The 14,692-nt window shown below is 35.6% G+C and overlaps 1 protein-coding gene across 4 annotated transcripts in view; it reads left to right on the top strand.

Annotated features, from left to right (window-relative positions):
- PARD3B (par-3 family cell polarity regulator beta) overlaps positions 1–14,692 on the top strand; it is an 897,218-nt gene that overhangs the window by 171,925 nt on the left and 710,601 nt on the right. The window lies entirely within an intron of this gene.

The raw sequence follows: 14,692 nt of genomic DNA, 5'->3' as shown, positions 1-14,692 counted from the left end.
AAGAGAGACGGTTAGAACACAGGTTGCCAAAAGCAAGTGTGTTTTATTTTGGTCTGAAGTTATCTTGATTGGCACCCTTCCAACAGACTGTGCTTTGTTATTTCCTTGCATTTGGTAAATACTTCTCCTGTTCTGTTGTGGACATTTCATCATTGTAGTTTGTTTTTTTATTTCACCTCTATCTGCTCATTAAATTCGGACTGTATTGCTTTCTTTTGAATACTATTTTTGAGTATGTTTTATCTCCAACTGAGTATTATTGAACAGTGGGGCCAAGTTGGAGGCAATAAGGGACATTTATTTACATTTTGGATTTTGTTATGTTTGTGTTACACTCTGAGTCATCACACACTTGCTATCTCTCTCTCTTTTTAAAATAAATTTTATTAAGTAAACATTAAAAACAGTTCAACACAGTACGACTTTCTTGGCCATCATTTTGGCCATACATACTATAGTATAGAAATAACTATAACAGTTGATTTTCCCTTTTTCCTTGTGCTGTTGATATAATACTTAATTACATATTTGTTTCTATTTGCATTTATATACATATTTACAACCTAGTTTCTTATCCATCTCCTTTTTCCCTTTGTAGTTTTTATATTTATATAATATTTGTTCATTATATTTCATTTTCTTTCATTTACAATACTTTTACTTTCATTCCTATAAAGTGTCAACAATTTCTTCTTTTCCTTAACTCCAGCCATTGATACATTTTACTCCAGACTTCATAGTACTTTGTTTCACTCTTATCCTTAATTTCTAGAGTTAGTCTGTCCATCTCTGCGCAGACTAATATTTTTCTTATTATTTTACTTTCTATAGAGGTTTCTTCATTCTTCCAGTTTTGGGGCTGCAGAAGTTATTATATGTAACATTAAATATATTGTTCCTTTACTATATTTCTCATCTATAATTTCCAATAGGAACATTTATGGTCTAAACCAGAGGTCCCCAAACTTGGCAACTTTAAGACTCGTGGACTTCAACTCCCAGAATTCCTCAGCCAGCATAGCATAGCATAGCTGCCTGAGGAATTCTGGGAATTGAAGTCCAGAATTCTTAAAGTTATCAAGTTTGGAGACCTCTGGTCTAAAATCTACTTTTTGGCTGACCATCTCTTCTATCCATACCTTTATTTGCTACCAGTACTTTCATGCTTTTGCACATTTCCAGCACATGTGATAGTAGTCCCTATCACCATGTTGCACTTCCAACATTGTGGTGATACACTTACTTATTTTGGCCAGTCTTGTTGGAGGGAGATGCCATCTGTAAAACATTTTATATTGATTTTCTTTATATGAAGTTGCAAGTGTTAATCTCCTATTTCTCTCCCATAACTTTTGCCAATTGTCTAATTCAATATTATAATCAAAATTCTTAGTCCGTATTATCATTACTTCTTTAACTTGCTCCTCCTCCATTTTATGTTCTAATAAATAGTTTTATATTCTCTTAATTGCTTTTTCCTCTGTTCCTAATAGTATCTTATCCAATGTCATCTATTATCTCTGTATGTCCCATTCATTCTTATCTTTCTTATACCTTGATAGGATTTGCAGATATGCCCACCATTCAAGTTGTATCCCTTCTTCTTTCAGTTCTTGTCTGGATTTTAGTTCCCCCTTTTCATTTAATAATTCTTTGTATGTAATAACCTTCCCCAGATTCATAAAATTTGGATGTACTAATGCTTCTAGTGTTGAGAGCCATGTTGGAGTCTTTATGTAATTTTGTGTTTAATTTTTATCCATACCTTAAGAAGAGCATGTCTTACATAATGCCTCTGGAAGCACTGGTGAGCTTTGTATCTTTCATCCCACAAAAAAGTGTGCCATCCCAGTTGTAAGTCATGTCCTTCCAATGTTAGTAACCTCCTATTTTTTAATTTTATCCACTCTCACATCCAGGGGTGGGATTCAAATTTCTTAACAACTGGTTCTGTGGGTGTGGCCTAATTAGTGGGTGTGGCTTGGTGGTCATGTGACTGGGTGGGCATGGCTTGTATGTAAATATTATAAATTTTTCTGTAAATATTGATTTTTTTATTTAAAAAGAGCAACTTTTACTCAAAAGCAGGCAAAGCAGGCAGGAGGTTTGAATTGCTCACAGAATCACGGATTAATTTAGAGATCTATCTATCTGCAATCGACTATCTGAATCTGCAACATAAAATTTGCTTGCAAGCAAACTCATAAAATTTGCTAGCAAGCAAACTCACAAAATTAACTCACAACACACCATGTATGTAAATATTGATTTTTTTATAAAAAAGAGCAACTTTTACCCCAAAGCAGGCAAAGCAGGCAGGCAGATTGAGTTGCTCACAGAATCACAGATTAATTTAGAGATCTATCTATCTGCAATTGGCTACCTGAGTCTGCAATGAAAAGCTTCAGTCCTAAGAAAGGTTCGGCTCTGCTTTTAGATTAGCTAGAAAGCAAGAAATTCAAGGATCTCCTGTTTTCTACCTAATCTAAATTTCCTGGCAAAGCAGAACACCTGATGGTCAAGGGAAAAAAAAGGGAAAATAGCAACTTACCAAAGCAGGCAAGTTGGATGGCTCACATGCCAGGTAAGGAGTGAGTGGGCGGGGAGGGTGGGGCCAACCAGTTCTCCGAATTGGGGACAATCGTGTGTGCAGAGTTTGCAAAAAATCATCAGCTGTGCCGCCTGGACAGCTGACAAGCGCTGCACTTGGCTGCACAGCATTTGAAAATCCTCTTGTTTCCTGCTTTTTTAACCTCAGCTGTGATGCGCAAAGCAGCTGAGGAGGGAAAAGCAGGGAATAAAGGATAGCTTAGAGCCCGGACAGGTGGATGGGCGAAACACCAAATCGGTTCAGTGTCAGCTGCTTTTCCTAGCTACAGGTTTTATAGAACCGGGCCGAACCAGAAGCATCCCACCCCTGCTGACACCCAATTTACAGTAGCAGCTTGGTAATACAGCAATCCAAACCCCCCTCTTTCTTTAGCATCCTGTAATAATTTTTATTTAATTCTCGGTTTCCTCCCCTGCCAAATAAATTTCATTATTGTTTTGTTCAAATCTTCAAAATATTTTTTTCTCTAATTTTATTGGTATATTTTGAAAAAGAAAAAGTATTTTTGGTGGAATAATCATTTTTATTGCACCACCCCATAAAAGAGAGTTACAGATTTCCCCATCTTTCTAAATCCTTCTTTATTTGGTTGATCAAATTAATATAATTATCCTCTTTAATTGTTGTATATCTTGCTGTTAGCTGTATTCTCAAGTATTTTACTTTCCTCACTATTTGAATATTTATCTTCTCAGCCAATTCCGTTTTCTGTGGATTTAACATATTTTTAACTATCATTTTAATTTTATCTTTATTTTTAATCCCGCTACTTCCCCATACTCCTCCAATACTTCCATAAGCCCTGGGCCCTATTGTTTTATTAGCATTTTCAAATAAATTTTGATTATTCCTTTTTATTTGTTGTGTTAGCTTTCCTTTTTCAAGAATGTTCATTTTATGTTTGACTAATTCCATTTGTTGTTTTAAGCTTCCTTTCTGTGGTTCTCTTTGTAGTTCTTCCAATCTTCTGAATTCATCTTCTAAATTTTCTTGTTGCTGCTGCTTCTTTTAATTTTCTTTTGCCATATACGCTATAGCCACACCCCTCATATATGCTTTTGTGGTGTTTGTTACACCCTAGCAGAATCTGCACGGCAGGCAGGCAGGCAGGCAAAATATGTGAGATAAATGTTTTTGTAGCTTACACTCAGTAAAACAGATACACAGTGCTAATTAAATAGTTTATTCCAGTAAGAGTTATAGCATAGTCAAACAGTCCATATATCATTCACTAATTCAGTCCGTCCAAGGATTATTCAGTTGCAAATTCCAGTGTTGAAAAAGAGAGGTCAGTAAACTTACAAATATCAGTCCAGTAATATATCTCCTTGCAGTAGAGATATGAAGAACTCAAAAACTCCTCTCTTCCTTCAGCAACTCAGCAGTAGGGGAAAACACGCAGTTAACAAACCATCAATCCATGCAATCCAGTAATTGTCAGGGAATCGTCAGGTTCTCTTGCTCCCTCTTATGGTGGTTTCACACCGCACCCAAAATTACATGCTTTGCAGTTTTAAAGTGACACACACTTAAACTTACAATCATAGTTTAAAATATTATTTTACCCAAACTACATTAGGTAACCTATGTTATTCCTAACAGTGTCCCATAGATTTTGTATATTCGGCCTTATTTTTTGGGAAGAACAAACAAACTTGTTCTTCCATCTCAATTTAAATTCTTTGTGATTTAGAATCAATCTTTTTAGGGTCCATCAACCTCTCTTTTTCTTCCCATTCCATGTAATTTTCAATGGATTGTGGTTAGCCCCAAAATTGGTATCTATTTCTGCCCTCTCTACCTCTTGTGGCAGGTCCATCGACATCCAAATCATGTTGATTCTGGACCATGACTGGTGCATACTGGAATAATATGTATACAGGTTTTTCTTTTGGTTCCTTTCTCTCCAAATGTCTTGAATTCCCAATTCCTCTGCGATCTTAAAAAAAAGTTTTGGGTAATATTCTTCTAATTCCTTTTCTTTCTTTATTACTTTTGTAATCTCATTTTTGGTTGGTTATCGCATTAATATCCCCTGTAATACAGATATGGTCACATTCTGTCTCTTGTATAATGTTATGTAATTTCTTGTAGAACTGTTCTAACCCGCTATTCAGGGCATATATTCCTACTAGCATCACTCATTTTTTATTTAGTATTGTTTCTACAATCAGTATCCTATCTTCGTTGTCTTTATAAATTTGCTTGGCTGAAATTGCTTTTTAAATATATATTACTACCCCTCTTTTCTTGCATTGCAGTAGTGATGTAAACATGTTCCACAGTTTGAGGTAGTCCAATAGGTGTTTTTGCTGTTCTTTTATATATTGAATCGCTATTATATCCAGGTTCACTTTATTGAGTTTGTTAAAAAAAATTCCTTTTTTGAGGAGAATTCAGGTCCATTTATGTTCAATGACAACATCCGTATTTCTTCCTACATTCTTCTACTTATATCTAGCTTTTATACCCCTTGTTGTTCTGGTTTCTCTTAGTTCTTCTCTTAATTCCCTTTTTCTTCTCTCTTTACTTTCAATTTCTTCTCTTTTTCATTTTCCCTTTCTCTCACTTGTGTTTTTTTCTCTTCTCTGACCAATACTCTTGATTCCTGTTCTCTTTCTTCTTCTACTTCTCTTTCTTCTTTACTGCTGAAAATCTCTTTGTAGAACTCCTCTGCCTTTTCCACGGTGTCCACTCTAATTCTCTTTTCCTGCCATGTAATCATTATTCTCTCTGGAGTCATCCATCTAAAATTGATGTTGTGCCTGGTCAATTTAGATGTCAAAAATTGGTATGGTTTTTGTAGGTCCCTAATTCTTTTTGGCACTTGTTTCAGTACTATCAGCTGTTTCCCTCTATACTCTAATGGGTCATCTCTTGTTCTATGAAGAATCTCTTCTCTGACTGATTTTTTTGATGAATCTTACATGATTTTCTTTTGGTAAGTTATGGTGTTTTGCGTAGTTAGTATGTATTCTGTAAATTTCATCCATTTTAATCAACATTTCATCTTTTCCTATTCCCAAAGCTTTCGCCAGCAATTCCGCCATCATTTCTGGTAGGTCTTCTCCTCTTTCTTCTTTTATGTTTTGAAAATGCAAATCGTGAGCCACTTTTTCTGATACCAGGACCATGATGGTTGCTTCTAATTCTTTCTTTGCCCTAATCAATTTCTCATTGATTTCTTCCACTCTTTTTTCTTCTCTTTCCATTCTTCCTTCCATTTCATGTAATTTTTGTTCATTTTTCATAATTTGTTGTTGAAAGGATTCCAATCTTCCATCCATCATTTCTAACTTTTCTTTAGGTTTGCCAGTGTCTTTTTGTACCTCCCCAATCTCTCCCTTCATTTCTTCATGATTTCTCAACATGTCTTCCTGCATTGATTGCATCATGGCCTGCAAAACTTTAAACGAGTTAGACCTATCTCTTTGCAATAATTCTTTGATTGATCTTTCACTAGATGGGCTTGAGGTAGCTGATGAGGTGGCCGATGAGGTCTCTGCCATTTGCTTTCTTCCTGTCCCAATCTTAGATAGATTTGTAACACTCGTCATATTTAATGTCTTTTTCAACCAATGCACCCACTTCTTCTTCCCTCTATTATATCCCTCCGCAACTCTTAACGCTTTTTACTTGTCTATTCTATTGCAGATTCACCAGCCTTGTCCTAATTCTATATCTTCAATCCTTGTATTAATTTGTCTGACCAATCTATTTAACTACTTGTAATAATAGAAATTACATACTACATATAATATCCAGTAACAATAGAAGTATCTACAGAGAGAATCATAGGTAGCTGTAAGAAGAAAATACACTTTTAACTTATATTATTTAAGAGATATTGAAGTATGTTAAATATAAATATTAGTCTCAAGATGTCAAAATCTCACCATTCACAATCATATAAACTCTATAAGCTATAGTTCTATTTTAATAATAGTAATAAAAATAATAGTAATAATATATTACTAGCTTAGTAATAATAGTAATAATATATCAGAAATATACCAAAGAGATGTTATTGATGTTGTCTTTCAGAGACTATATTTCTTTTCTTTCTTCTTTCTCAATTGCCACTACTATAGAGTCTTTATTTCTTCTTCCAAAAAGTTCTCAAAGAGCAAGAAAACCACAAGTATAAATAATATTCAATTTTCAGTTTCTTCAATCAGATACTTTGCAGATAAGTTCTTTTTTTTTATTAACGAATAGTCAGTAAATCTCTCTCTTATGCTTCTTCTATAATGGAGTTCTGTGCCAAAACTGCTCTGTCAGTGTCAGCCAGCTCTGCCAGTTAGTCAGTTTCTCTTTATTAAAGGTTATTACCAACATCTTTCATAAAGTCCCCCCCCCAAAAAAAAACTTCAGTTAGAATCTCACTTCTTGTGGTACATTTCTTTATTCTTAATTTAATTTACTTTGGGATTCCTAATTTCCCCCAAGATCTTCTTTGCCACTATCAAAGAGGGGGAAGAGAACCCTCCTCCCTCTTTCTGCTTGGGCTTTTCTTTGTCTTTAATCCTTTGGGGAATCCTCTGGAGACTTCTTTCTCCCAGATTCACTCACGTTCTCGTTGAGATTTCTTTCTGCCAGCTCCAGTCATTCCATTGTTCTGCCTCTTCCCCACTTTTGTTGTCCAGCTATAAGCCTCTGTGGCAGCCATTACTGGCCGCTTTCCTCCTTCCCTCAATCATTAGGACCTCCTCAGCCTTTGAGTTTCAATTGCCACCTGAAACTCACTCCACCAAACATCCTTTCCTTCTGGTCCCCCTCTAAGAGACCACAGCTCCAAAACTCCTCATGGAACCAATTGAATGGGTAAGGAACAGCTGTGCACTACAGAGAGCCATTTTGCACACCCGGTTGGCTCAGTAGCTGGCCCCCCCTCTATCTCAAAGCCTGGAAAAGTAGCCAGTTTTCAGTACATTTTCAAATCTCATCAGGATAGAAACTTATAGATTTCTAATGTTTCCAATATATTAATGCCTTTTCTTTTCAAAAACTGTTTCAATCTCTTTAATCCTAGAAGAACATAAATATGTCACAAAGAGATACTTTGAAATCCCCCTTTTGTAACAGAACAGAAGGTAATAGGGTTGTATGGAATATTACAAGCCATTCTATGGATGGAACATGTTAGGAATCTGTCCACCAATTAGTTGGGTTGGCAATATATAAACCAACAATGTATATTTGTAGCTTTACAAACAGGATCACTGTATTGATTTGTACTATGTTCCGATTGGTTGATTGTGTTGTGAGTTGCCATAAGAGGGATCTAGAGATCATAGCTTGCTCTCTCTGACATTCTGTATCTCTGACATCTCTATCTCTGACATTCTGTCTCTCTGACATTCTGTATCTCTGACATTCTGTTGCTATCTAAGGTTCTCTGCTGTGCTTATACTTTGATATCTTTGTTTACTGTAAATGACAAAGGCTACCAGTAAGAAGATTTTGTAATTGGATATTCTTTGGACTGTAAAACGTATATGACCTGGACTGTTTATTGGACTGTGCTATTTCTTAAAGTAAACTTTAACTCAATTCAGTGTAGCTGTGTGTGGCTGAATAATTATTCATAACTACTCTCTTAAATGTTTCCATGTGCATATCCTTGTTACTCAAGGATTATTCTGCACATATCATAACATTGGTTATGGGCCCAGAGAGATATTGAGAATCAGTGTGAATATACAGTTTCATATTCAGCCAGCTGATTGCGGTTTATTGTTAAACTACCAATGGCATAAGAACAGTCAACCAGTATATCCCAGATAACCTGGTTGGATGGAACAAACTATGTTTCCTGGTCTATGAAGTGCAGCCTACTTCTGCGTAAAGACGGATTATGGACTGTAGTTAATAGTCCACCAGATGTAACAGCTTGGGACCCATTGAATGATGAAGATAAAAAGAAAATATCTGACTTTAACCAGGATAATGAAAAGGCTCTTAGTATAATTTGACTGACACTGAGTGATCAGCAGTTAGTCCATATTCGTGGTGAAGAATCTGCTGCTAGGTGTTGAGACATTTTGATGAGGATTTATGTTCAAGATAGTGTGGGTGCACACATACACCTTACATGTAAACTGTTCACAGTCCGTCTTATAAAAGGTAGTGATATGTTAGCTCATTTGGAGTTTATGAAAAGGACTTTACAAGAGCTACAAGAAAAGGAGCTGATTTTCTTGGAGTTGCATCAAGTTTACATCATTCTTTCTTCTTTGGATGAAACTTATGATGATTATGTGTCTTCACTGGAAGTTTTAAACAGAGATGAACTTACATTGACTGGCATAACTGTTAGAAGAGTCAAGAAGAAGGCAAGAGAGAAATCAACTGAGAGAAAGACAACCACAGGAAGAAAAACTGTCTTCAACTGCCTATATTGTTAGGAAATGTTTTTCTTGTGGGGCTAAAGGTCATATAGCCAGATACTGTAAAAAGGGTAAGAAACAGGATGCTATTAATATACAGAGAGCTTATAAAGGTGTTAGCTTAGCCATATCAAGTACAACAACAACTGTAAAGCATGATATATGGGTAGTTGACAGTGGAGCATTGCAGTGTGTAAATAAAAGTAAAGAGAGGTTTGTGATGAGAATAAAAAGCCTCATGATGAATGTATTCATCTGCTCCATAGACGTATGAGACATATAAATTTCAAAATGCTAAAAAAACCTGTTGAGTTATCTAATGGTATAAAATTAAAATCTTGTCCAAAGTATTTAAATTGCAATGTTTGCAAAAAAGAAAAAAGCAAAGTAACTCCTACAAATAGGGTAAATGGATTCAAAACCAGTGAACCATTAGAGGTTGTTTTTGCTGATATTATTGGACCTAAGAAACCTAGTTTAGGTGTAGCCTGTTGCATATTAAGTATAATTGATCATTTTTCCAGATATGGTTTCTGTTATTTAATGAAAACGAAGAAAGAAACATACCAGCATCTTGTAAACTGGCTAAAATTTGCTGAAAGGAAAAAGAAACAAAAAGCTATTAGCTTAGTAACAGATAATGGTACTGAATTTACCAATAGAAAATTTGAAGCCATGTTACAGAAAGCTGGCATGGAACATAAGCATTCTGTTCCTTATAGACCACAACGTAACTCATATATTGAACATAGAGGACAAACATTACAGGCTATGGCTAGGACTATGATTTCGGATTCTGGTTTATCAGAAAAACTTTGGGGTGAAGCAATAATGTGTGCTAACCACGTTTTGAATAACGTAGTGAATTCAATGACTGGTGAATTACCATTTACTCATTGGAATGGAAAAAAGCCAGATCTCAGTTATTTACATACATTTGGAACCCCAGCATGGGTTCATATTCCCATGCAAGTAAGGCTAAAGGGACAACATAGAGTGAGACAATTATATTTTGTAGGTTATGAAGCTAATCATAGATCATTTAGATTTTGGGAGCCAGGTATTACTAATGTGTATTGTAGTGCAAGTGCTAAATTTCTGGAGCATGTTGGCTGGAAAAAGCTTGAACAGGAATATAATAAGGTACAGGATAGTGTTGTTGTTCAGACTCCATTGTTTACCGATAATTCTAATGATAATAATATTGATGATAAGATAGTGGAGGAATCCTCAATGGAGGAATCATCAATAGAAGAACCCTCTATGACTGTAGAAGATGAGGATTTGATGGGGAGGTAAAGGAAGAAGACATGCCAACAACATGTACTGAGTTGCCTAGGAGGTCAACTAGGGAGAGATGTCCACCTGACAGATTTCAAGCAAGCATTGTATGTCAGGTTAATACAGAACCTTCTAACTTCAATGAAATAAAACTGTATCCTACAAAGGATCAGATAGCTTGGCAGGAAGCTATGAATAGGGAGTTAAAATCGTTAAAGGGTTTAGAAGTGTATGAGGATATAAAGTTACCACCAGGTGAGCGTGCAATAGGTTGCAAATGGGTGTATAAGATAAAGACTGGTATGGATGGGACTATTACCCATAAAGCAAGGTTAGTTGTTCAAGGATTTGCTCAGTCAGATAAGGACTATGATGAAGTGTTTTCACTTAGTCTGAGAGCAAATACATTGAGAGCAGCATTAGTTTGGGCAGCTAAGAATAAATGTAAAATAAACCATGTAGATGTTGAAACTGCATATCTACATGCACCTTTACAACATACCATCTATATGAAAAAGCCATTAGGTTTAAAGAATGGTGGAAAAACTGATTATTGGAAATGAAAGAAAAGTCTTTATGGTCTAAAGCAATCTGGTTATGAATGGAATAAATGTATTGTAAAGGAATTAGTTTCAATAGGTTTTGAAGCTGGTATAGCTGATCCTTGTTTGTTCCAAAGAGAAAAAGATGGTTTAATTTCTCTATTACTGTTCTTTATGGATGACATAGCAATTATAACTAAAATTGAACAAGAAGCAAATGATATTGTTTATAGATTACAGAAAAAGTTCAAGATTAGAAATTTAGGGGAGATTAAGCATTATTTGGGTATTGATATAGTGAAAACGAATAAAGGTTTTAAAATTTCACAAGCCAAGAAGATTAGCCAATTATTAAAATGCTATAACATGGAGCATTGTAAATCTGCTAAGACACCAATGAGTAAGGAATTTACACATAGTGATATTAAAAGTCTATGTTTGATAAGGAAATATATCAATCCTTAATCGGTAGTCTATCATATCTGGGTAATTGGTCTAGACCAGATATATCTTATAGTGTAAACCAATTGGCTAGGTATAACGCTGAACTAAATGAAAGGCATTGGCAAGCAGCTAAGCAAATAATTAGTTTTTTAAAACACACAATCCATTATTCATTATATTTAGAACCAAGTAATGAATTAGTGTTAACTGCATGTGCTGATGCAAGTTTTGCTACTGATATGACTCGTAGGTCAACATCAGGTATAGTGGTAATGTTGGGTAATGCTTTAATAGGATGGAAGTCTATTAGGCAACAACATATTAGTTTATCCACTGTGGAAGCGGAGTTCTCAGGTTTATCATTGATGTGTACAGAATTGATATATTATAAACAATTGTTGAAGGATATTGGAATTACTGTACGTGATCCATTTATTGTTTATGAAGACAATCAATATGCAATTAATATGGCTACTAATTTAACTGTTCAAACAAGGTCTAAACATACTGATTTGAGATTTTTGAACATTAGTGTGTTCAAAATAAAGTAATTCACTTAGAATACTGTATGACTGAATATAATATTGCAGATCATTTCACGAAAGCTCAAGGTGCAATTAAGCATAAAGAGTGTTGTGAGAATTATGGATTAAAGATGTAATGTATTATATATTGACCAACCCAAAGGGGAGAACATTAGGAATCTGTCCACCAATTAGTTGGGTTAGCAATATATAAACCAACAATGCATGTTTGTAGCTTTGAAACAGGATCACTGTATTTATTTGTACTATGTTCCAATTGGTTGATTGTGTTGCGAGTTGCCATAAGAGGGAGCTAGAGATCATAGCTTGCTCTCTCTGACATTCTGTCTCTCTGACATTCTGTTGCTATCCAAGGTTCTCTGCTGTGCTTATACTTTGATATCTTTGTTTACCGTAAATGACAAAGGTAAGAAGATTTTGTAATTGAATATTCTTTGGACTGTAAAATATATATGACCTGGACTGTTTATTGGACTGTGCTATTTCTTAAAGTAAACTTTAACTCAATTCAGTGTAGCTGTGTGTGGCTGAATAATTATTCATAACTACTCTCATAAACGTTTCCATGTGTATATCCTCGTTACTCAAGGATTACTATGTATATATCATAACAGAACACATAGGTTTTCAATAGTATGTGCCCAAATGAAACTATTTAAGTTTTAGAAATTTTGCTTGAATATAGAAAGAAACACAACTGTTTTTCAGATATGGTCTGGAAGGCATTTGCTATGGATAGAAAAGGTTCAGAAGGGAGGAAAGAGGGAAAACCTCTGGGACAAATTACTTGCTTGGCAATGGCAGGTGCAGATATTATGACTGAGGGGAATCAGGGAAGAGAGAGAATGAAAGTTGCTTTAGAGATCAGAGTGGTAAGTTTTAGTTTACTTTATTGTCATTGCACCTCGTACAATGAAATCAAACACCATCTTCAGTGCACATCATGACCATGACCATGAAAATAAACACAAACACACATCCTTCACCCTTCACACATTGAACCAGAAACCCCTGACACCACACCAACACTGTACTATACAGCAGAATTCAAAAGAGCTACTGCCCTGGGATAGAAGCTGTTTTTCAGCCTATTTGTCCTTGTTTTTATTATTCTGTACTGTCTGCCAGATGGTAATAGTTCAAAAAAAGGGTTCCCAGGATGAGATGGATCTTTGAGAATGTTTTGAGCTTTCTTAAGGCAGCGGGAGCTATAAAGCTCTTCCAAAGTGGGGAGAGGGCAGCCAGTGATCTTCTGGGCAATTACGTTAACCCTCTGAAGTGCTTTCCTATCTGCCACTGTGCAATTGGCAAACCATACAGAGGTGCAGTATGTTAAAATGTTCTCCATGGTGCAGTGGTAGAAGGTCACCAGCAGTTTTTCATTCTGCTGTTGTTTTCTGAGAAGTCTCAGGTAGTATAATCTCTGGTGGGCCCTTTTGACCAGGGCTGCAATGTAGGTACCCCAGGTCAGATCCTCTTTTAGGGTAACACCCAGAAACTTAAAACTGGCCACTTGCTCCACTCGGTCTCCATTGATAAGCAAGGGTTGGATGTTTGATCTATTCAGGCCAGTGAGATCTGCCCCATTGAGACATCCGAGGCAGTAATTAAGAGGAAACCAAGGAGGAACAGTAATGCACTGAGATAACAAAGAACTGGACTGGTTAGGTATGATAAAAAGTAGACGAAAAGTGCCACACTGGAAGCTGATTCCCTTCTACAGAGATTATTGCAATAAGAAACAAGTGCAGAGGCTTTCGGATTGGCAACAGAGCTGAAGGGAGACAGGAAAGGCACCGGGAGCAGGTTGTCCAGGGGGATGTACTGTACTGGTGGCAACCACCATATTCATGGTGGCAACTGAGCAGAGGTAGCAGACAAAATTTTATTTTGGCCAAACTGTATCTGGTTCAAAATAGTTCAGCAGAACTTCCAGAATGTGAGGGTTTATACATGAAAATAAAATGTATTTTCTATTTTGTGCATATATAGGGCTCTGCTAATATGCTGTTGTGGGAAAAAATCCATCTGTTTAGGAATATTTAGCACTCCAAAGTGATGCATTTTAATCCCATTAACAGGCTATAGATGTTCATGAGTTTGTGCAAAAATCGGGCACAGCACTGCAACAGAAAATCATGTGGAACTCTATCATCAGCATATGCATCTTTTTACAAACTTCACATTGCTGAACTAGATTAAATAACATACACATCTGGAAATATATTAGAGGAGGCAAGCACTCACAGTTTAGAGGCTCCCTGATATACAACATACTTTGTTTTCTGTGGATAAACCTAACAATATTTCCTGCAGAAATCTTCTAATCTTCTAATTTGAAAAGAATCAGCCTCCCAAACGCATACTTGATCCGAGCTACCGTATGTCGTTTCCCAATGGGTTTCGTGCTCCAGAGATTCCTGTACTCTTATGATGTTATCAATAATAGTGTCATTGTTAGTGCTAGTTAAAAATAAATAGAAATTGAATCCAGAGATTAAAGGTGGTTAGAAAGCCGTAATTACAAGAGCCCATATTACAATGTAATTAATAAATTGCCAAGTTTTTTAACTCTGATGAAGGGTCATGGGATATGGGCAGAAGGTAAGCTGAATATTCATTGTTCCAATTTTTCTTGACTTTTGTTAATAATATGAATATGTCATCATTTCTTAATATGATCATTAAGCAAATATAACGCTACTTTTAAATATAACAGTGCCCTTTATTATATTATAACTTCCTATCCTGTGACAATATTGAGTATAAAAGATTTGGATTGGTATTTTTGCTTCTTTATTTTAAGAAAATGTTTAAACTTTGTGTTTATATCATGGGAGTATATGAAAATTGTAGATTGTAGTTTACTGTATTTTAATT

This window comes from Pseudonaja textilis, chromosome 1 (assembly GCF_049901715.1).
Source record: "Pseudonaja textilis isolate UNSWEBS1 chromosome 1, rPseTex1.2, whole genome shotgun sequence".
Lineage (NCBI taxonomy): Eukaryota > Metazoa > Chordata > Lepidosauria > Squamata > Elapidae > Pseudonaja > Pseudonaja textilis.
Note: the sequence above shows the minus strand (reverse complement) of the source record. Positions and strands in the feature narration are given on the sequence as shown.